The 24,404-nt window shown below is 48.3% G+C and overlaps 2 long non-coding RNA genes across 6 annotated transcripts in view; one reads left to right on the top strand and one right to left on the bottom strand.

The window, feature by feature from the left end:
- The window catches only part of LOC119401870 (uncharacterized), a 62,629-nt gene that overhangs the window by 21,056 nt on the left and 17,169 nt on the right, over window positions 1-24,404 (bottom strand). Inside the window, exon 5 of one of the 3 annotated variants that reach the window (XR_007417102.1) lies at window positions 7,601-7,718. The exons of the other annotated variants lie outside the window; for them this stretch is intronic. This is a non-coding gene — a long non-coding RNA (uncharacterized LOC119401870). Of the gene's footprint in view, window positions 1-7,600; window positions 7,719-24,404 lie in introns of those variants that run through there. 3 annotated transcript variants of the gene reach the window in all.
- The window catches only part of LOC125759534 (uncharacterized), a 56,150-nt gene that overhangs the window by 21,190 nt on the left and 10,556 nt on the right, over window positions 1-24,404 (top strand). The window lies entirely within an intron of this gene.

The raw sequence follows: 24,404 nt of genomic DNA, 5'->3' as shown, positions 1-24,404 counted from the left end.
AGGCAGAGTGCGTGCCTGTACGACTTGGTCATCCCACAATGCAGCGGAATTGCTGGTCAACGGAATGAAAGCCGCGAAAAGCACAGAATAGAAGTGCACGCAGATAAACTAATGGTATCATTCCCAGATAAGCAGCCGAAGCATAAATCGCAGGTATTTGTGGAAAATGAGACCGTAAACACTGGTACTGGGAAGCACCGGCGAGTACTGGTTACGTAAGCACTTTTTGGTGGGGCTGCGAAACTGCAGTGGCTGGCAATATTCCGTGAACACAGCCGTCGTGTTTAGCTTGTTGTGGGCTCACCTGGCAGTTTTACGCCGCTCCACAGCGATGGCTCTTTGAGTAGTCGTCGCCGAATCACCGACGATAAAGCTCGTCCGTGGTTCCTGGTTCAGGAGACTCGGCCACATTGAAAAGCTGCAACGACAAGTGTGTTACCGGGTGTAAATGATAAGACAGAATCCTATGTTCCAAAATTGAGACATGATGACTTGATATGCTATTCTTTGCTTTGGGGCTGCAGAATAAATTGGACCAAGAGGCTTTCCATAAAATGCACCTAAATTTATGACTAGAGAGGTTTCTTTTTGCTTCGCTCCCACCTAAATGGCGCCATTGCTTTATGCTTATCTTTGAACGCTACAGCCGCCAAGCCACTGGGCAGAGTGTCATGTAATATCCAGGTGCGAAACCAATCAGACATTTCCTTTTTTTGTGGTACTCGGGAAGCGATTCCCCGTCTCACTCACAGTATTGTTCTCACGGAAGGCAACACGAAGTCGATGTTATCCAGGCGGAATATCTTCGCCAGTAAGGAAGTGCGACGGGCGTGGACGGATGTCAACGCTACTGGTGCGAATGCTGCAGGCGGTTGAGGGTTGAACCAGATCCGTGCGTTGGGAACCTGAAACGACACGCGAGGCAGACATTAGTCATGAAGACCTGTAGCGCACTTTGTCTCGTGCACGTTTGACGCTGGAAATGACGGCTGTACCTTGCTTGAACAAGGCTTCAAGAGCAGAAGAGAGGACTGGAACATCGGATCTTGGACGAGTGGGGCCCATGCAGGAGCCACATTGCAGTTATCTTATGGTCAGCACACTAGTAAGGCCATCGGGATCTGAAACACCTCATGAAGATGTCGTTAAATAAGGAGCGTAAGAGCAATCAATGTTGACTACGAACCAATCCGTTCTGCGCAAAGGCCACAGCTGATCCATGCACGATCTTCTTAATGTCATGATTATAGAAGACTAGGCTTGAAGACCAAAAATGGAGGCCAAGAGTGATCATGACAATACAACGCGCCCGTCGTGGAAGGATACGAACTGCAAGAGCACTACTATAACAAGAGTGGACATGAGTGGAACGATATGAAGAGAAGCGCACGTGCCGTGGCATGGCCAGGACGCACTGGGCTCCTAATCGATAACTAGGAAAATTTAATGCAGGAAAAACTAAGCATTAAGGATCCTCAATGCCGTTTCGCATGCGCGTAAGATGGCAGGGAGCACATTGGCCTTCGGAATGGAGCCTGCTCCGATGAAAATGCAAGAGAACTCAAGAGTTAAGCCCTTCCTGTTGTCCGCTAAAGCTTGTCTAGTGTTAGCTAAGGACACACATTGCCACACAATTCGTGTGGTGCCGGTGGCTACAGCAGGACTTAATGTAGATGGACGTTTGAGAAGACAAGCACCAATTGGGTAGATACCCACCGAACGTTGGCCTTTACAGAATGGCGCCGAGCTACACAAGACGTCCTGTAGGCAACCTGCCTAATATGCAACTATTGTGGACGTGTTGTGTTGCTTGTCCTTTTACTGTAGCCACCACCCGCAGCAAAATTCGCATATGACTTCAGGCTAGTGAAACCTGAAGCTATATGCGACGCTTTCTGATGCAGTTCCCTTTCGGTTTCGTTACGGAGAAGACCCGACAAGTCAGCAACAGTGCCGAAGTTAATATAGACAGACTCGATGGCACAAAAAGCTCGTAAGTGGCAATAGTGATTGAAAGCGCACACATTTTGTCAACCTCGTTGGTCGCTCGCCTCAAATTTAGATTCCGATGGTCAAGCAGGCGGGAACGATGGCTTTTCCTGTGTTCCATTAAGAATTGCCAGGGAAGGAGTTCGAGCGTTGTGGATGTTTTTCTAAGCGACTCGATGCCTCTACGACACCGACAGTTTGTATGGCTGCGGTGACGCACAAGTCACTTATGCAGAAATGGTTGCTCCAGTAATTATGTGGTTGCTACATCAGAAAAAGTGTCCCAAGCACTCCCCGTTTCCCGAGCGAGCCTCCGAACTTGCGGAGAGACGGTTGCAGAAACAACTTCACCGATCGTTTCCGCCTGGCAGTTCGGCTGCCGCCTCCACCCATATAGGAATAATCTTTGATTTAACTGTTCGAGGCTGTCTTTTGGACTACCGCGACCCACGCGTACGTCTACGGGCCGACGACAACACCCGACATATCAGAAAGCAAATAAACAAAACAGCACAACTGCCCCTTTGCGCAGGCTACTGTCGCCAACCTATACAATCAGCACACAAATACAGAAGCGACGTAGCAATGGAAAGCGTTGTGCACTGAAAAGACATTTGTCCGTACTAAATATTAGAACAGCAAGTACTACATACATCGATAGTCCCTCTAACAAACTATGCAGTGACACGTTGCCTTAGCCAAACAAAAGGAGATACAAAAATGATAGCTGAGGCGTACAACTAGTCAGTAAAATGCATAGAAGTACTAAGCAGGGACATTGTAAAACAGGAAATAAAAACAAGTTAACGCAAGACTCAGTATTTCAGAGCATTCTTTCTCTTTCATTGAAGCTGCACTAACAAGGACTGGAAATGAAATATAGCTCTTTTGTAGAGTGGCTGCTGTAATCGAAACACTTGGTGAAACAATGTAGTAGCCGCATTTTCATCACCTAAACGCAAGGTTCGCATGTATACATAAAACGGCTCTGGAAAAAAATGCTCAAAAAAGCCGATAACCACCTACACGCGGACTTGTCTCTGATCACGACACGAGACGCGTCGCGATTATCTGGGATGAGCGTGGCCTCATACGTTGGCAACAAGATAGGCCCAGACTGCTGGCCAAGGCACTAGCTGCTTTTGGGGGCCTATCCCGAATGTTCGATGCAGTCTTAAAATTGAAGCCGGGTTATTATAGCAGGTATTCTGTCCTCCTACGGTGGCCGAGCACGTTGTTCGCTGCCCCCAAACCCGACGTGTGCAGTTTTCCTTATGGGGCACAAGTCCGCCTAATAAACGGATTCTCTTCTATTTCACGAGCCTCCCAGTCTCCCGTCTTAGGAGTGGCGTCACATCTACGTGACAATACATACGAGGAGCAGCTGTCAAATCGAGCACCAGAAACAGCGCCCAGCTATCACTCCTCAATTAGCAATCTATACGCACTCTAGAAGCTCACAGACTTCGCCAGCAAATAAAAAGACTTCAATCGACGTGTGCACTACATGTCGCTTTATATTCTAAGCAGTGGCCGTGCTTACGTTCCCCGCAGGAGCATATAAAGTGACATACAATGCAACATCAAATACATAGGGTAACACATTACTTGCGCCATAATGAAGAGTATTCCCGCCAGTCTGCATGGTTTTGCTGGTTATGATCATGACCCGCCACCACAAACCCCTCCAGTCACATCATGCACGTTTTGGCATGTTGATGCTCTTGCACGTTTAACTGACAATGGCAGAGTGAAGCACGCAGTTGTTGATTGCCTAGTTGGAAATTATATACCATGAAAGACCCAATGAAAAATTCGGCAAGCAGCTAGCTGTAAAATTTTGGAACATCCGAATAAAGGAACGGTTCAACCATCAACGTTTTAGGATATGACAATGCTATGGACGATCTACAACTCTGACGTGCGACGCAAACCAATTCCGATGAAGTAAATAATTGACGTAACGTTTGACGACGATGCAACTGTTCAGTGCATAAACGAGAACCGGTCCCCAAATCCGAATGACAAATTCAAACTTAGGCCCATCGCTACGAAGGTGATGGCGTCTGCGCCATCACCTCATGACCGTAAAAGAGCTGCATGGAATTCACTTGTTGATCTCTAAAAGGCACCAGTGACTGAACGAGATATCGTGTACACACACACGAGAAGCCGACACATGCATGAAAAAAGGCAGAAACGACGCGACAGCACCGCCGATGCATTCGCAATTAGAGTTTTGAAAATCGGCGTTTATATGCGGACATACCAGCTTACCACGTGTAACGATGACTTTCGCTTATACGAAGTTAGAAACCTACTTTGAAAGAAGCATTAGAATCGGCGAGTGCATGTGATGCTTCACTGATGCAGTCGTCCTTTCATTTGTTGATATGGAAAGATTCGACGAATTTTCTGCTTAAATGATCCCTTTGAGTTTGAAGTATTGTTTTAGTGAAAAAAGTGGCATGCAAACAATTCCAACAATGCCCATCAATATGTAAATGAACGCTTGTGAGCAACCAATCACGTTCGAAAAGTGCACTCAAAAGCGCATCGGCCAGCTTGGCCGGTGCAAAGAGCTCTACGAATGAAACGCGATGCGCGGAGCGCCTGGCTGGTAGCGGTTCGGCGTGCGTGAGAGCTCGTGTCACATCCGGTATACAGCCGTTCAATATGTGGTTCTTTGTGGCACCGGCGGAGTGCTGTTGCCATGGCTTGAGTACACCTCGCACATGTACCATGCCGTGGGAAACGGCTGGAGCTTGCGGGCGTGCGCTAAGAATTCAGCACTACACCGGATCCGTCCAGAACCAAAGACTGAACGACCATTTTCCTGATGCAGTCACCGTGCGCCCGAACGCTCACGCCCTGACCGCCAGCAGCCACGCTGTCAGAGTCTGGCGTTTTGAATCACCGAGCAGTGCACATCTTTCCAGGTGACGGAGGCAGATGGTACGTAACGGAAGTTGTACACTGTAACCGATGCGTGCGTAATCGTATACCCAAACAGAATATGGATCGAGATTTTGCTATCTAGCCTCAGAAAAAAAATTAAGCCGTACCTTCCATTGACATTCTTAAAATTATGCACAATTTCCCGGGCATAAGCTATCGAGACGCAGTCGGTTTCTCGGCATCAGTTTACTCCTCAGGCTGCAACGTCGGAGTGCCGGTGCGTACATCACTAGCGAACTTCTTCGCTGGACTGCGCAGAACGTACTCCTCGTAACCAGCGCTTATCAGTCTAATTGCCTGATCGCTGAAAAATTTGGCTAATATTTTCGGGACATGACGACGACAAGGCGGCGCGCAGGCAAAGGTAGGTCATGCCCTTTTATGCGGTCTTATCGCGGACTACAAGACAGCATAAATGGATTTGGCAGTAACACGTGAATAAGAGCATGCTTGCGGGGCGCACAATCCGCGGTCGGCAAGGCCCCGCAACTGCTCTTCCGTGTACTGGAATACCTTGAAAAATAGCATAGCCTACTCTTGCCGGCGCTCGGCTTGTCGAAGTAGTCTGCAGAAACATAGCTAAATTTTAAACGTCATAGTCGTTAGATTGATCAGTGCTGGTTACGAGGAGCATGTTATGCGCAGAAATGGTTGGCGATGTGCGTGCCGAAAGAGATACCGAGCAAGTGGAAACGAATGCATCTCAGAATTACGCGCAGAAAAAGCATAATCGAAAGAATGCCGGTACACAGCATTTTTTTCTGCGCCAGACACTTTTGTAAGTGCCTGCCAGGCTAGATTCCAAAAAATCAACCAAGAATATGCGGTCTGGGCTAAATATTACGCATGCATCCAAGTTTACAGTGGAGAACTCGCGTTGTGCACTCTTTGCCCGCCATCTGCAAAGATGTACAGTGCCGTCCACTCTTAGGGTGAACACGGCTCAGTGTGGCAGCGCTCTTCGGAGCGCAGGACTATCCGGCGTGGCCGCACATTGAATTCAAGTGGCAGAGGCGCACACGAGCGTGCCGCTCTTGCTGTACTGCAGCTAAGCAAGAGCGACGCCTCAATACATCGGAGCCACGCGCTCGAGCGATCTGGAAGACTACGCACAGTAGCCCTCGTGCACTCCCGCGCGTCCCCGAGCGCATGCGCTTCTATGCGCGGCCGCACTGGCGCTCCGCTGAACGCGGCCATGCTGCGCCGTGTTCACCCTAAGAGTGGCCGCCACTGTACAATGTTCGGCGATTGCAATGCCATGCTCTGACCGTGTGGCTGGTGGCGGTGAAAGTGAGGGCAAGTGCGTTCTCGAAAGACCGCCAATGCACCATGTAAAGGGTCAGTCTGTTCGTGGTTCTCGGTGGATCCGGCGGTGCGCTGCAATCGTTAACGCACGCCTGCTAGCTCCTGCCACTTCGCGTAGCACGGCACATAAGGTGCAGTGTTTTGAAACCATGGCATACAGCGCTCCAGCGTTTCCACCATGAAGCAGACTCAAAGACCGTCTACTGGATGCAGTGACCAGATGTCACAAGAGCTCTCACCCACACAGCCTAACTACCAGAAGCCACGCGCTCGGAGCTTCACGTTTCAAGCGCAGAGCACTAAGTCGGCCAAAGTGGCTGGTGCGTCAACACTTTTGGAAAACAAGAGGTCACCGACAAAGATTCAAACACTAAAGAGTAGTGCTATCAATGCAGTTGCATGCCGCTTTTTCCTCAAACATACTTTCAAATAAAACTGATCAGCTGACCAGAAAAATCATCGAAACTTTCGGTATCAAACGGCAACAGAATTGACCCAGCCACGCATCATTTTTACTAGGCGATTGTAAAGTTTGTTTTTTGGAAGATTAACCTGAAATATTCTAACATGTGAAATTCCTGGTCCCACGTGGTGCGCTGGTTTGTTATATTAACGCTCTGCTTTGAAAATAAGCCGATTTCGAGTGCAGTGGTGGTCCCGTTGAATCATTTCTCTGTCTTGTCTACCTCTTTCACACGTTAATATGAACTACCACTGGCTAGACCTACTGAACACACAAACACACTTTACTCAACACAGAAAACGAAAGAGGGGTCGGTCTGTCGAGTTCTTTGAGACAAGTTATGCCGCACCGACTTGCCATGTTTGAAGCGAAAATGCATCAATACACCGAAACCCTGCACAATGTGAATGGATGCCTCAATCATCACCAACAAGAACATGCAGATCGGTCGAGGAATTTCAGCACAACCTCTGGGTGTGTGCAGATAAGATCGAACACGACGTCGCCATCACCATTCCCGACTTCGACGAAATCAAAATCGGCAGAGTTTGATCTTATGACTACGACGGAGAAATTCGCTATGAAGAAGAAATCGTGCGCGATGAGTTACACATTCCGAAATGATACAATGATATTTTCATTATATTATAAAATTTTCAAACGTGGCAGATTCTGCTACTTGTACTAGCACTCGAAGGCGTCGCACATATCATAGACAGGTGGTAGTCCTAGGTGGATGAAGGAATCGCATTATAAGTCCCACACAGGCAGAAACAGCAGCAGTCCATCGACCAATGTCGATACGCTAGTGGTCCTAAGAGTGTTGACTGGAAGCACAGCGGAACAGAGTTCTTACATGGAGTGAAGACGGGAGGGCACGCGGCAGTGGTTGGCTTCCCTGTGCGATGAACACCAGAGGAGGCGAGCTAGTGATAAAGGAACGTGAAGCCCGATATTTCAGGGTAAAGGTGCAATGCGGCTGCAGGGACATCTGGAGTAGCACCTTTCTCAAAGGCATGTGCTGGACGTGTGAGGCCATCCACCATCGTACACCGAGTGCACCCGGCGCGATCGAAGGGTCAGAAGCTGCAACGATAGCAAAGATTTCATGCTTAGACGTCGCGCCGACACATAAGGTTCATAGAGCAACGTGAGACAGCGGAAGTAGCACATATGCTGGGGGCATATGCCTATGTCGCTAATTGTAGCCTTTGGCAGCTGTTGTGACCTACGCAGTTCATTAGCAGGAAAAGTAGAGGAGTCTTCTATCTAGAAGTCTGCCTTGTAAATATTTGTTACCTATAGAATTGCACTGCGCGCAATACAGGACAAAGCACTTGAAGAAGCACACGCGGACCGCGTTGTATACAGCGTTTTGAATCCGTTACGTTATGAATCTAAGGCCAACTAGCCAAGCTTTTCCGCTATGCTGTAAACATTTGGCTCCAGATGTACTTATGTGCTCGATATTCAGCTGTTGCGAAGTAGTTAAAGACATTTCGTATTAGAAGTTGTGTTACCTGCTACACACAAAACAATTAGCGCAACCATGTCGGTGTACGCACACCGCCTTACCCATCAGACCTGCAGGAAGAGCGCGTGTCTGCACGATTTTGTCATCCCACAATGCAGCGGAATTGCTGCTGAACGGAATGACAGCGGCGAAAAGCACCGAAATAGAAGTGCACGAACACAGATACATGGGTTAGCGGGTAGTTTTATGCAAACGCGCGGACGCGTTTCCGCTAACACACAGACATCTCTCCCAATCTGTTATTCGCGCTGCGGTCCCACCGTAAAGTTAAACCAATTGCCATATCGCTTACCCATTGGCGTCGGTGTCCCCCCCCCCTTACAAAATACCCGTAAATCGCCTTAAACATGATCTGATAATAAAGTATTCGAATAGATAATCTGCCACGATTTTGCGGAACGTTCCATGAACGTTAACCCCCGCTAGTGCATATTGACATCCAACCATACAACTCGTGAAAACAGTCACAAGAATAAAAATGCGCTTACGCGAGTACGCGCAGATCGTCGAGAAACGGTGCGCTGAAGAATGCAGTCGGTGCTAACAGGGAGTCTCAACAGCGTGCTCAAGGATGGTCAACAGAGGAAGTGATGTCGGCGGGGAGGGCTAGTTGAGGTAGCTGAAGGACCCGCGGTTTTGTTCCTTGCTTGCGCCAGAGCCGATGGTTGGATGGCTAGAAGAAAAAGCAAGCCACCTTTTAATGGTTAGATAGGTCAATATAGAGTGCGCTCGAGAGCACACATCAAAACGTTTGGCATTGTAAGTCGTTTACGCTACTGCTTAAGATCACCGCGGCATGTCACTACAAATACGGCATCTGGAGGTGATGCTGGCTCGGCTGCCAGTGTACGAGCCGAAAGTACGTCGCCATGATTCGAAGACTGATTAGTCAGCCTTAAATTGGAGCATGTGAATGCTTGACCGCTAACCTTATTGGATGTAGTTGCACTTACGCCAATCACTGTCGAGCGAAGATCGACCAGAGGGACGCTGAGGGTGGTAGCAGAGACTTTCTGCTGAGGGGCGGTCGACTGCAGACGCCATATTGTTCGGAGGAAAGGTGGTACGACGTACATAAAGAACCTGCGAAATTGTGCTGTCAGGCAAAAACAGGAACAAAGTAATATTTCTTCATATTTTTGGAATGCGCAGATTTAAAATTCGGGTTTGGTTTTAAGGACGTTGCTCTCTATATATATTGTGCAATCTTCAGTTAGCTCAGTCGTGTGTCAGTCGAGCAGCTGAAGTCTGTGCGACACAAATAGCGCCCATTAGAGTGACATATTGCAGAAGGCACTATCTGGGCGAATATACAAATGCTCGTTGACCGCCCTGCACAGACAGCTTTTTTTATGGGTGTAAAAAACAAATTTGTGGTGCTTTTGTATGCACAGTAGCAATCGCATGGGCTTAAAACTAACTGGTAGACAAAACAAAGCTATCCTTTTCTGCCCTTAAGAATCGAGTCGCATTTGGGGAATTGAAAAGGTACTGGCATGAAAATTCAGGTGCGATTAAAAAGACTTTGCAAAGCACGTCTCCGTTCGCGCCTTCCATAGTAGGATCTGTAAAAGCCTCGTATTTCCTGCGGTCGCCTTTAAATTGGAGAAAGTGTCCGGTGCTTGAATACAAAATTGTCGAAATATAAGTGCTCTTTAGAGGGGAATGGGTACTCATGTTTCTCGACATTCTTTTGACCAGGGATGCACCACTATCTTAGGGGATACCATATACATTTTCACAATAAAAATCTGGCTGGTAGAGAGGGTCGCGAGACGAAAAATAAATACAATCGTTGTGCAAGCATGCCTTCAGTGGTGCGTCACCAAAGCAAAATGTCTGAGTACGTCTTAATGCAGTAAACGAATGTACATGTGGTCACCTTTTAAATCTTTTTGAATTTTCGTAAGCGCCGAATGCTGCGGTCAATTATGCGAGAACACGTCGCTGTTGGCCACACCTTAGCCGGTGTGTGCTTTATATTGAATTCAGTTACGAGAAGGCGCTGTGCTGTGTTTTCCTTGTAGGTCAACTTTAACTTGTTGAAGCAGTCCAGAGAGCTCAGGTAATGAACTGGGTGGTGAAGCAACGTACCTTTGACTTTGTGCGCTGGCAATGGTGCGTGCCCAGGTGCGGCAATCAGGCTGCGTGGATGTGGCAGACGTAGTGTACAGCCACGAGGCGCAGATGTCTGGAAAGCCAAGGCTGTGCCGCTTTTTGAAGGGATCATGACGACAGGACACGGGAGTATTGGGCCTGGTTCGTCCTGTGGACATGTCGCAGTTTAGGGTGGTGCAAGTTTGGCGACTTGTTGCAGGTGTAGCGAAGACTGACTTAAGGATTGCCAACAGCTCGTCATTCGCTGTCGGAGCCTCGGCGACCACTCCGGCTCTTATCTGCGAAGAGCAGGGAGACGATAAACGTGACGGTGTCTCGCCGACCATGACCAAAACAGGGAAATTTGGCGATGACTTGATATGGCGAATCATTTCTCACGCTGATTACTCTAATGCTGGGCTGGTGGGTGGTCGTGCGTTGGCCTCGCAAGGAACATTTGATTGCCGGATGGATGGGTCTACCGTAGCAGCAGTCCGAATGGAGGTTGTGTTTGATGTCTGTGATGAAATTCAAATGGTCACAGCTTAGGTTGTTAAGTTGGCCGTACATATGGTGGGAGCCGTACGTCTTGATTACAGACCGGATTGTCGCACTGGGCTCCAAAAACCTGGATGGACAGGGACCTTGAGGACGAGATAGCGGGAAGAAACAAGTTTCACAATGACGTCTACAAGCTGCGTGTCCTGGCAGCTGTCCTTATTTCCGGCGGCGTAGGGCGGTCGACATCGTCGGGCGATTTACCCCCGATAATTGCAGAATCGGGAGGTCTCAACAGGCAGTTGCGAGCTGGAAATTCTCCGGGTTCACGGCTCGGACTGTTACAGGAGGCGCGTTGGTGGACAATGATTCAGGCAAACTTCAAAGGAACTGAGATGTCGTGTGATATCCCGGATTCAGTTTTCAAGCTTTCGTTGTATCCAGCAGTGAGACAGCTTGGCTTGCTAGACAGTGATGGCTGTAAGTCTTCGATCACCCGTTCAACCTCCTCGGCAAGTTCCAATGAAGGTCACAATAGCTGAACCTGCAGAAAGACTTCAACTTATGGAGGTTGTCGTTGAAGCCATAGCACTTGCAGGAAGAAATGCTGTACTGAGGTCTTTATTGTTAGAGCACTCATGTGGCGTTGGAACTGCGAAGGATTGCACTCTGCGTGTTATTCGGGCCTTCTGATCTTCCTTGAGTGGCAGGCGGCGGTGAGTTCGGTCTTCAGCAGCTGGCGAAGGCTGGCTGGTGGTGGATTAATGAGCACATCGAGAACCATTTTGGTTTGGCGGGTGTTCACGTAGGTGACGACATAATCATGGCGCGCTTGGTCTTCGGTCGTGTGTGGCAAAAGGACTGCACCTGGATTTACGCGAAACCTGCTTAAGACGAGTCCACCGAAGACTGCAGAAGCTTGACGGCGACACGACCGACGGTGTGTAGAGCAGCGCCCAGGAAGCTTGCTGCACGGGTTCCGACTTCTGCTGATCCAGTAGGCACGGCCAGTTTTCTGTTGGCGTTCCACGATGATGCTGCACCGAATCATCGAGTTCGTGGTGGTGTTCCTAGAGCTGCTGTCTCAGTTTCTCTGGGGTTTCTTGGTAGTCCCTGGCAATAGGTAGTGCGTATCACCAGATTTGGGATGTTCCTGGAACCGGGAAACGAATCCCGAGATAGCAAAAATGACAGCAGCTTGTTGCATTGGAAGCAACTGGTGACCATACCGACGCAACCCGCATCAGGGCAGCGAGTGTGCCTCCAAGCCAGGCAGCTCCATTTCCAACGTAAGAACAATTATTGCCGACTGCGAAGCAGACCATTCTGCCCACAAGGCCACATAAGGTAACACATTACTTGCGCCATAATGAAGGGTATTCCCGCCAGTCTGCATGCTTTTGTTGGTTATGATTATGACCCACCCCCACAAACCCCTCCATTCACATCATGCACGTTTTGGCATGTTGATGCTCTTGCACGTTTAACTGACAATGGCAGAGTAAAGCACGCAGTTCATTGCCGAGTTGGAAATTGTATACCAGCGACTACCCAATGAAAAACTGGACAGGCAGCTAGAAATAACATTTTGGACGATCAGCTTAAAGAAGGAATGGTTCAACCATCAACGTTGGAGGATATGAGAACGCTATGGACGATCTACAACTCTGACGTCCGAATCAAACCGATTCCGACGAAGTAAAGACTTGTCCGGTCGCCAGTAACGTTTGACGACGATGCCGCTGTTCACTGTACAATTCACAACCGGTCCCCAATTGTGAATGAGAAATGGAAACTTAGGCGCATCGCTACAAAGGACTGCGTCTGCGCCATCACCTCATGACCGAACAAGAGCAGCATGGAGTTCACTTGTTAATCGCTAAAGTGGACCTGTGAGTGCATGAGGTATTGTACACGCACACACACACACACACACAAACACGTGGAGAAGCCAACAGGACCACCGATGAATTCACAATTAGCGTATTTTGCAAAATGCAGCATTTATGCACGTACGTGTGAGAATGACTGACTGATACGATGTTAGGAACATTTAATTTGAAAGAAGCATTACAATCGGCGAGTGCATATGATCCTTCGCTGATAGTCCTCCTTTCATTTGTTCATACAGAAATATTCGACGATTTTTCTGCTTAAATTATCTGATTTTGAAGTATTTTTTCGATGAAGAGTGGCATGTAACCACACTTCTAGCAATGCCCATTATTATGTGAATGAACGCTTGTGAGCGACCAATTGCGTTCTAAAAGTATGTTCCAAAAGGCACCGGCCAGCTTGGCCGATGTACAGTGCTCTACGATTGAAACGCAATGTGCGGAGCGTGTGGCTGCTGCTGGTGAGGGGATTGGTATTCGCGAGCGCACTTGTCTCACATCCGGTAGACAGCCGTTAAATGTGTGGTTTTGTGGCAACGGCGGAGCGCTGCTTGCCATGGCTTCACTGCACCACGCTCATGTACCCATGCCGTGGGTGGAGTAGGCGGGCGTGGCTAAGAATTCAGCGCTCCACCGGATCTCCCCCCCTGCCCTAGGGAACCGCAGACTGAAGGACCATTTTCCTGATGCAGCCACCGTGCACCCCGAACGTTCTCGCCCTCACGGCCACGAGCCACGCTGTCCGAGTATCGCGTTTTGAATCACCGAGCAGTGGACATCGTTCCACGTGATGGAGGCAGTTGGTACTTAACGGCAGTTGTACACTGTAATCAGCGATACATGCGTAATCGTGTACCCAAACAAAATATGGTCGACATTTTGCTATCTAGACTCGCAAAAAAAATTAAGCCGTACCTTCCATTGACATTCTTTAGATTAAGCGCTATTTTCCGGGCTTGAGCTATCGAGACGCATTTCATTCTTCGGCATCCTTTCGCTCCTCAGGCCGCGAAATGTGAATGCCGGTGCGTACATCACTAGCGAACTTCTTCGCTGGACTGCGCAGAACGTACACCTTAACCAGCGCTTATCAATCTAATGACCTGTTCGCTGAAAATTTCGCTAATATTTTCGGGACATGACAGCGACAACGCCGCGCGCAGGCAAAGGTAGGTCATGCCCTTTTACGCGGTCTTATTGGGGACTGCAAGACAGCATAGATTGATTTGGCAGTAATACGCTAAGAGGAGCATGTACAGTCCGCGGTAGGCAAGGCCCCGCAACTGCACTTCCGTGTACTGAAATGCCTTGAAAAATAGCATAGCCTACTCTTGCCTGCGCGCGGCTTGTCGAAGTCGTCTGCAGAAAAATAGCTAAATTTTAAACGTCATGGTCGTTAGATTCATCAGTGCTGATTACGAGGAGATTGTTATGCGCAGAAATGGTTGGCGATGTGCGTGCCGTCTTTCAGGCCATACACCCTCTAAAGGAAAGATGCCGAACAAGTGAAAACAAATGCGCCTCAGAAGCAATTGCGGACAGAAGAAAGCATAATCGAAAGAATGCCGGTACACAGCTTTTTTTCTGCGCCAGACACTTTTGAAAGTGCGTGCCAGGGTAGATCGCAAAATACCAACCACGAATATGGGCTAAATATTAGGCATGCACCCAAGTTTACAGAGGAGAACTGGCGTAGTGCAATCTTTGCCCGCCATCCGCAAAGATGTACAGTGCCGTCCACTCTTAGGGTGAACACGGCTCAGTGTGGCAGCGCTCTTCGGAGCGCAGGATTATCCGGCGTGGCCGCACATTGAATTGATGTGGCACAGACGCACATGAGCGCGCCGCTCTTGCTGTACTGCAGCTAAGCAAGAGCGGCACCTCAATACTACGGAGCCACGCGCTCGAGCGATGTGGAAGACTCCGCAAAGTACCTCCCGTGCTCTCCCGTGCGTGCCCGGGCGCATGCGCTTCTGCGCTTCTATGTGCGGCTTCACTAGCGCTCCGATGAACGCGGCCATGCTGCCCCGTGTTCACCCTAAGAGTGGACGCCACTGTAAAATCTTCGGCGATTGCAATGGGGTACTCTGACCATGTGGCTGGTGGTGGTGAAAGTGAGGGCATGAGCGTTCTCGAAACACCGTGAATGCACCATGTAAAGGGTCAGTCGGTTCGTGGTTCTCGGGGGATCCGGCGGTGTGCTGCAATCGTTAACCCACGCCTGCTAGCTCCTGCCACTTCGCGTAGCACGGCACATAAGCTGCAGTGTTTTGGAACCATGGCATACAGCGCTCCAGCGTGGCCACGATGAAACACGGACTTAAAGACTCTACTGGATACAGTCACCATATCACATGAGAGCACTCACTCGCACAGTTATCCTAACTACCAGAAGTCACGCGCTCGGAGCTTCACGTTTCCATCGCAGAGCACTAAGTCGGCCAAAGTGGCTGGTCCGTCAACACTTTTGGAAAACAAGAGGTCACCGACAAAGATTCAAGCACTAAGGAGCAGTGCTATCAATGCAGTTGCATGCCGCTTTTCCTCTAACATACTTTCAAATCAAAGGCATCAGCTGACCAGAAAAATCGTCCAAACTTTCGGTATCAATAAACGGCAAGAGTATTGACCCAGGCACGCATCATTTGTACTAGGCGATTGTAACGTTTCTTTTTTGGAAGATGAACCTGAAAGATTCTAACTTCGTATCAGTGAAAGTCCTGGTCACACGTGGTGCGCTGGTTTGTTATATTTACGCTCAGCTTGGGAAAATAAGCCGATTGCGAGTGCAGTGGTGGTCCTGTTCAATCATTTATTTCTTTGTTTTGTCTTCGTGTTTCGCACGTTAAGATGAACTACCACTGGCAAGGCGTACTCAACGCGCGCACACACACACACACAAAAAGAGGGGTCGACCTGTCAGGTTCTTTGAAATGTATATCCGCACCGACTTGCCATGTTTGACGCGAAAGAGCATCAATACACCAAAACACTAGATAATGTGAACGGATGCCTTAATCATCACCAACAACAACATGCAGAGTGGTCGAGCAATTTGAGCACAACTACTGGTTGTGTGCAGATAAGATCGATCATGAGGTCCCGGTCACCATTCCCGATTTTGATGAATTGGTAATCAGGAGCGTTTCGCCCTATATGGACACATCCTATTATTCGTGAAATTCACTATGACAGAAATCGTTCCGCCATGAGTTCCACATTCCCAAATGATACAATGATAGTTTCAATATATCCGACATAGTCGCCAAGAACACTGGACGCAACTGATAGCAGTTGAACAAGGTATAAATATTTTGAATTGTGGCAGCCTCTGCTGCCTGTTGTACTACCCTTCCAATGGCTCTGCACCGGAAGGTCATAAATCACAAGCGCGAAGGCGTTGCACATTTCATAGAGAGGTGGTAGTCCTAGGTGTATGAAGGAATCAGATTATAAGTCCCACGCAGCAGGAACAGCAGCAGTCCATCGACAATTGTCGGTACGCTAGTGGTCGGAAGAATGTGACCGGAAGCACAACGGAACAGAGTTCTTACATGGAGTGAAGACGGAAGGGCACGCTGCGCTGGTTGGCTTCCCTCCACGACGAATTTCAGAGGAGATAAGGGAACGTGAAGCGGAATCTTTAAGGGTAAAGGTACACTTTGGCTGCAGGGACATCTGCAGTAGCAGCTATCTCAACGGCATGTGCTGGACGTGGAAGGCCATTTTCATCGTACAGCGAGTGCACCAGGTCCGATCGAAGGTTCAGTAGCTGTAACGATAGGAAAGATTTCACGCTTACACGTCGCGCAGACACACGAGGTACATGCAGGAACATGAGACTGCTGAATTACCACTTATCCTGGGAGCATATACCTACGCAGCTAACTTTACCCTTTGGCAGCTGTTGGAACCTACGCAGTTCCTTAACAGCAAAATTCGAGGAGTCTGCCTGGGTAAACATTTTGTAACGTATGGAATTGCACAGCGCGGGATCCAGCACGAAACACTTGAAGCAGAGACGGACAGCGCTGTCCAAACTATCCAGGCTTTCCATTTTGTTATAAACATTTGGCTCCAGACGTACTGCTGCTCTCGATAGTCAAATTTTGCGAAGTAGTGAAAGATATTTTGCATCTACACACGAAACACTGAACGCAACCATATCGGTGTATAACACCGTCTCAGCAATCAGACCTGCACGGAGAGCTCGTGTGTGCACGACTTTGTCATCCCACAATGCTGGTGAACGGAATGAAAGCCGCGAAAAGCACCGAAATGTAAGTGCACGAACCCGGATACACGGGTTAGCCGGTAATGTTCTAGAAACCCATGAACGCCCTTTCCGCTAACACAAAGGCATCTCTCCCCATCTGTTGTTCGCGCTGCGGCCCAAATCAGCTTGCCCATATCGCTAACCCATTGGCGTCGGTGTTCCCGTAATTTACAAAATACCCGTCAATTGCCTCGAACATGATCTGATAAGAAAGTAGTCGAATGGACAATCGGCCACGACTTTGCGGAATGGTGCATGAACGTTAACACTCGCCAGTGCTTAATTATATCCAGCCATAAAACTCGTCACAGAAATAAAATGCACTTACGTGAGTATGCGCAGGTCGTCGAGCAAAATGGCTATGAAGAATGCAGTCGTTGCGAACAGGGAACCTTATCAGCCCGCTGAGGATGGTTAACGGAGGACGTGATCTGTCGGGGGGCAAGAGCCAGACTACGAACATGAAGGACCCGCGTTATTGTTCCTTGCTTGCGTCAGATCCGATGGTTGGGGAGCTAGAAGGGAATGCAAGCCCCCTCTTAATGGTGTAGATAAGTCGAAGTGGAGTGCTCTCTAGAGGACACATCAAAACGTTTCGCATTGTAAGTTGTTTACGTTACTCCTTATAATTGCCGTTGCATGCCACAACAAATACGACACCTAGAGGTAATGACTGCTATATTGCAAGCGTACGAGCCGATATTACGTCGCCATGATTCGAAGACTGATTACTCAGCCTGAAATTGGAGCATGTGAATGCTTAAGCGAAATCCTTATCGGATGTAGGTGCACTTACGCAAATCACTGTCCTGCCAAGATCGACCACAAGTACGCTCTACTGGTAGCAGAGAGAAAGGAAGATAGACTTTCTCATGAGGTGCGGTCGACTGCAGACTCCATAAATTTCGGAGGAACGGTGGTATCACGTACGTAAATGACCTGCAAAATTGTGCTGTCAGGCGAAAACAGGAATAAAGTAATATCATTTTTTCACATTTTTTGAATGCGCAGATTTAAAATTAGGGATAGGTTTTAAGGATGTTGCTCTCTACATATATTGAACAGTCTTTTCGGTTAGCTCATTCGTCAAGTAAAAATATTTCATTTCTCTTTAAATCCTGTTTCAATCGAGCAGCTGAAATCTGTGCAACACAAATAGCGCCCTTTAGGGTGACAGAGATTCCAGAAGGCACAAAAGGCACTATCTAGGCCAATATGCAAAAGCTCGTTGAATGTATACGAGTAGAAACACCCCGCACAGACAGTTTTTTATCGGTGTGAAAAACAAATTTGTGTTTCTTTTGTATGCACAGAAGCAATCGCATGACCTTGAAACTTTTGCTAGTAGATAAAACGAAGCTATCCTTTTCTCTCCTAAGAATTGAGTCGCACTTGGGGAATTGAAAAGGTACTGGCATGAAACTTCAGTGCGACTAAAAAGGCTGCGTTGTAAAGAACGTCTCCGTTGGTGCCTTCCATAGTAGGAGCTGTAAAACAGCCTCGTATTTCGTCTGGTCGCCTTTAAATCGCACCAAGTTGCAGGTGCATGAATACAAAATTGTGAAAACATTTGAAGGGTATGAGTACTCGTGTTTCTCGACATTGTTTTGACCAGGGATGCACCTTTACATTTGGTGATACGACATAGAGTTTCACTTAAGACACCTGGTTGCTAGAGAGGTTCGTGAGATGAAAAATAAATACGATCGATGTGCAAGCATGCGTTCAGTGGTGTGGCATGAAAGCAAAATTTCTGGAAGTCCGTCTTATCATAGTAAAATATTGTACATCTGATCACCTTTTAAATCTTTTTGAACCTTTTTAAATTTTTGTAAGTGCTGAATGCTGCTGTCAATTATGCGAGACCACGTCACTGTTGGCCACACCTTAGCTAGTGCGTGTGATTTTTAATGAGGTTAGTTACGAGAAGGCGCTTTGCTGTGTGTTTTCTTCTATGCTAATTCTAACGTGTTGAAACCGACCAGAGAGCCGAGGTTACGAATTGCGTGGTGAAGCGACGTACCTTTGACTTGGCGCGCTGGCAAATGTGCGTGCCCAGGTGCGGCGATCACGCTGCGTGGAAGTGCCAGACGTAGTGTTCAGCCACGAGGCGTTAGAGGTGTGGATGCCGGGAAGGCCTAGGCTGTGCAGCTTTTTGAAGAGGGCATGGCGACAGGACAGGAGAATATTGGGCCTGGTTCGTCCTGCGGACATATAGTTTAGGGTGGTTATTGACGCAGGTTTGGTGCCGTGTTGCAGCTGTAGCGAAGACTCACTTTTAAGGATTGCCAACAGCTCGTCATTCGTTTTCGGAGCCTCGGCGACTACGCCAGCTGTTATCTGCGAAGAGCAGAGAGACGATAAACGTGAAGGTGTCTCTGCGACCATGACCAAAACAGGGAAATTTGGATGACATGATATGGCGAATAATTTCTCACGCAGATTGCTTTATTGCTGGGCCCGTGGGTGGTCGTGCCTTAGCCTCGCAAGGAACGTTTCATTGTCTGATGGATGGGTCGATTGTTGCAGCTGTCCGGATGGAGGTTGTACCTCGATATCTGAGATGACGAAATTCAAATGGTCACAGCGTAGGTTGTTAACTTGGCAGTACAGATGGTGGGAGCCCTCCATCTTGATTATAGACCGGATCGTCGCGCTGGGCTCCGAAAACATGGTTGGACAGGGACCTTGAGGTCGAGATCGCGGGAAGCAACAAATTTCACAACGACGTATACAAGCTGCGTATCCTAGCAGCTGTCCTTATTTCCGGCGGCGCAGTGCGGTCGACATTGTCGGGCGAATCACCGCCGACAGTTGCAGAATCGGACGGTCTCAACAGGCACTTGCTATGTGGCAGTGCTCCGGTCTCACGGCTCAGACTGTTACAGGAGGCGCGTTGGTGGACGATGATTCAGGCAATGTTCAAAGGAACTGAGCTGTTGTGTGATATCCCGGATTAAGTTTTTAAGCTTTTGTTGTATCCAGCAGAGAGACAGCTTGGCTGACTAGACAGTGATGGCTGTAAGTCTTCGATCACCCGTTCAGCCACCTCGGCAAGTTCTATTGAAGGTCACAAGAGCTGAACCTGCAGAAAGGCCTCAACTTATAGAGGCAGTCGTTGAAGCCATAGCACTTGCAGGAAGAAATGGCGTACTGAGGTCTTTCTTGTTAGAGCACTCATGTGGCGTTGGAACTGCGAAGGCGTGCACTCTGCGTGTTTTCGGGCCTTCTGATCTTCCTTGAGTGGCAGGCGGCGGTGAGTTCGCTCTTGAGCTCCTGGCGAATGCTGGCTGGTGCTAGGTTGATTAGCACATCCCGAACCATTTTGGATTGGCGGGTGTTCAGGTGGGCGACGACGTAATCATGGCGCGCTTGGTCTTCGGTCAGGTGTGGCAGAAGAACTGCACGTGGACTTACGCGAAACCTGCCCAAGGCGAGTCGACCAAAGACTGGAGAAGCTTGACGGCGACACGACCGACGGTGTGTAGAGCAGCGCCCAGGAAGCTTGCTTGGGGGGGTTCCGAATTCTTCTGCTGACCCAGGAGGCATGGCCAGTTTTCAGTTGGCGTTCCACGATAACGCTGCACTGAATCATCTAGTTTGTGGTGACGTTCCTAAAGCTGCATTCTCAGTTTCTCTGGGGTTTCCTGGTAATCCCTGGCAATAGGTAGTGCGTATCACCAGATGTGGGATGTTCCGCGAACCGGGAAACGAATCCCCAGATAGCAAAAGTGACAGCAGCTTGTTGCATTGGAAGCAACAGGTGACCATACCGACGCAACCCGCATCAGGGCAGCGAGTGTGCCTCCAAGCCAGGCAGCTCCATTTCCAACGTAAGAACAATCATTGCCGACTACGAAGCAAACCGTTCTGCCCCCAAGACCACAGCTGATCCATGCACGATCTTCCTTAATATCAGGAATACGGAAGACGAGGCTTGTAGGCCAAAAGTGGAGGGCAGTGCCATCATAGCAATGGAACAGGTCCATCGTGGACTGCAAGAATAACACTATAACAAGAGTGAACATGAGTGAAACGATATGAATAGAAGTCCACCTGTGGTTGTACCCTGGCTTGGCGAGGACTCACTAGGCTCCTAATAGATACCTAGGACGATTATTTAATGCAGGAAAAACTAAGCATTAGGACTCCAAAATGGCATTTCGCATCCGAGAAATCCGGCAAGGAGCCTTCTCCGACGAAAACGCAACAGAACTTAGCATTTAAATCCCGCCTATTATCCGCTAAAGCGTGTTAGCTAAGAACCCGCATTACCACACGACACATGTGGAGCTGGTGCCTACAGCAGGACTTGATGCAGATGGACAAGCACCAGTTGGGTAGATACCCACCGAACACGTCCTGTACGCAACCTGCCTCAGGTATAACTATTGTGCTGCTTCTTTTACTGTAGCCACAACCCGCGGCCAAAATTGTATATGACTTCAGGTTCATGAAGCCTGAATCCATCAGTGACGCTTCGGAATCCAGTGCCCTTTCGGTTTCGTCACTGAGAAGACCCTACAAGGCAGCAACCGTACCGAAGTTAATCTAGGAAGACTCGATGGCCCAAGAAAGCTCGTAAGTGGCAATAGTGATTGAAAGCGCGAACCCCTTGTCAAGCTTGTTGGTCGCTCGCCTTAAAGTTAGATACATTGATGAAGCAGGTGGTAACGATGGCTTTTCCTGGGTTCCGTTCACAGTTGCCAAAGAAGCAGTTCGAGCGTTGTCCAAGTTTTTTGTTTTGTTTTGAGCGACTCAGAACCTCGACGACACCGACAGTTTGTATAGCTTCATCAATGATACACAATTCGCTTATGCAGGAATTACTGGATCAACATCGGAAAGCAAACAAACAAAACAGCACAACTGCCACTTCGCGCAGGCTACTGTCGTTAACCTATACAATCAGGACAGAAATACAGAAGCTACGTAGCAATGAAAGCGTAGTGGACAACGAAGACATTTGGCTGTAATAGAGGAACATAGGAACGGTAAATGTACTACGTACATCGATAGTCTCTAACAAGCTATGCAGTGACGCGTTGTCTTAGCAAAACAAAAGGAAATACAAAAGCGATAGCAGAGGCCTAGACCTAGTTAGTAGAATGCATAAAAGTACTAAGCAGGGACATTGTACAACACGAAATAAAAATAAGTTAACGCAAGACTCAGTTTCACAGCATTCTTTCTCTTTCATTAATTGAACCTGCACTAATAAGCACTTGAAATAAAGCATAGCCCTTTTGTAGACTGGCTGTTGTAAGCGAAACACTTGTGAAACAATACAGTAACTGCATTTCCATTAAATAAACGCAAGGTGCGCAAGCAAATTATACACGACGCTGCTGTGGAAAAACCTTCAGAAAAGTAACATAGGAAAACATTATCAAGAGACCTTAATACATACGGAGAGTGCCTGTCAAATCGAGCCCCAGAAACAGCGCCCAGGCATCACTCCTCAATTAGCAATCTATATGCACTCTAGAAGCTCGCAGACTTCGCCAGGAAATAAAAAGACTTGAATCGACATGTGCACTACATGTCGCTTTATATTCTAAGCAGAGGCCGTGCATACGTTCCCCGCAGGAGCATATAAAGCGACATGCAATGCAACATCAAATACATAGGGTAACACATTACTTGCGCCATAATGAAGCGTATTCCCGCCAGTCTGCATGTTTTTGTTGGTTATGATCATGACCCGCCCCCACAAACCCCTCCAGTCACACCATGCACGTTTTGCCATGTTGATGCTCTTGCACGTTTAACTGACAACGGCAGAGTAAAGCACGCAGATGATTGTAGAGTTGGAAATTATATACCGCGAAAGACCCAATGAAAAACTGGACAAGCAGCTAGCAGTAAGATTTTGGAACATCCGAATAAAGGAACGGTTCAACCATCAACGTTTTAGGATATGACAATGCTATGGACGATCTACAACTCTGACGTGCGACGCAAACCAATTCCGATGAAGTAAATAATTGACGTAACGTTTGACGACGATGCAACTGTTCAGTGCACAAACGAGAACCGGTCCCCAAATCCGAATGACAAATTGAAACTTAGGCCCATCGCTACGAAGGATTGCGTCTGCGCCATCACCTCATGACCGAACAAGAGCGGCATGGAATTCACTTGTTGATCTCTAAAAGGCACCAGTGACTGAATGAGATATCGTGTACACACACACACACGAGAAGAAGCCGACACATACATGAAAGAAGGCAGAAACTGCTCGACAGGACCGCCGATGCATTCACAATTAGAGTTTTGAAAATCGGCGTTTATAAGCGGACACACCAGCTTACCACGTGTAACGATGACTTTCGCTTATACGAAGTTAGAAACCTACTTTGAAAGAAGCATTACAATCGACGAGTGCATATGATGCTTCACTGATGCAGTCCTTTCATTTGTTGATATGGAAAGATTCGACGATTTTTCTGCTTAAATGATCCCTACGAGTTTGAAGTATTGTTTTAGTGAAAAAAGTGGCATGCAACCACACTTCTAACAATGCCAACTAATATGTGAATGAACGCTTGTGAGCGACCAATCACGTTCGAAAAGTGCACTCAAAAACGCATCGGCCAGCTTGGCCGGTGCAAAGTGCTCTACGAATGAAACGCGATGCGCGGAGCGCCTGGCTGGTAGCGGTTCGGCGTGCGTGAGAGCTCTTGTCACATCCGGTATACAGCCATTCAATATGTGGTTCTTTGTGGCACCGGCGGAGTGCTGCTTGCCATGGCTTCAGTACACCACGCACATGCCGTGGGAAACGGCTGGAGCTTGCGGGCGTGCGCTAAGAACACCGGATCCGCCCGGAACCACAGACTAAACGACCATTTTCCTGATGCATTCACCGTGCACCCGAACGCTCACGCCCTCACCGCCAGCAGCCACGCTGTCAGAGTCTGGCGTTTTGAATCACCGAGCAGTGGACATCTTTCCACGTGACGGAGGCAGATGGTACGTAACGGCAGTTGTACACTGTAATCATCGATGCGTGCGTAATCGTGTACCCAAACAGAATATGGATCGAGATTTTGTTATCTAGCCTCAGAAAAAAATTAAGCCGTACCTTAAATTGACATTCTTTAAATTATGCGCCATTTCCCGGGCATAAGCTATCGAGACGCATTCGGTTCCTCGGCATCAGTTTACTCCTCAGGCTCAACTTCGGAGTGCCGGTGCGTACATCACTAGCGAACTTCTCCGCTGGACTGCGCAGAACGTACTCCTCGTAACCAGCGCTTATCAGTCTAATGACCTGATCGCTGAAAAATTTGGCTAATATTTTCGAGACCTGACGGCGACAAGGCGGCGCGCAGGCAAAGGTAGGTCATGCCCTTTTATGCGGTCTTATCGCGGACTACAAGACAG

Source organism: Rhipicephalus sanguineus, chromosome 8, assembly GCF_013339695.2.
Source record: "Rhipicephalus sanguineus isolate Rsan-2018 chromosome 8, BIME_Rsan_1.4, whole genome shotgun sequence".
In the NCBI taxonomy this organism is placed as follows: domain Eukaryota; kingdom Metazoa; phylum Arthropoda; class Arachnida; order Ixodida; family Ixodidae; genus Rhipicephalus; species Rhipicephalus sanguineus.
Note: the sequence above shows the minus strand (reverse complement) of the source record. Positions and strands in the feature narration are given on the sequence as shown.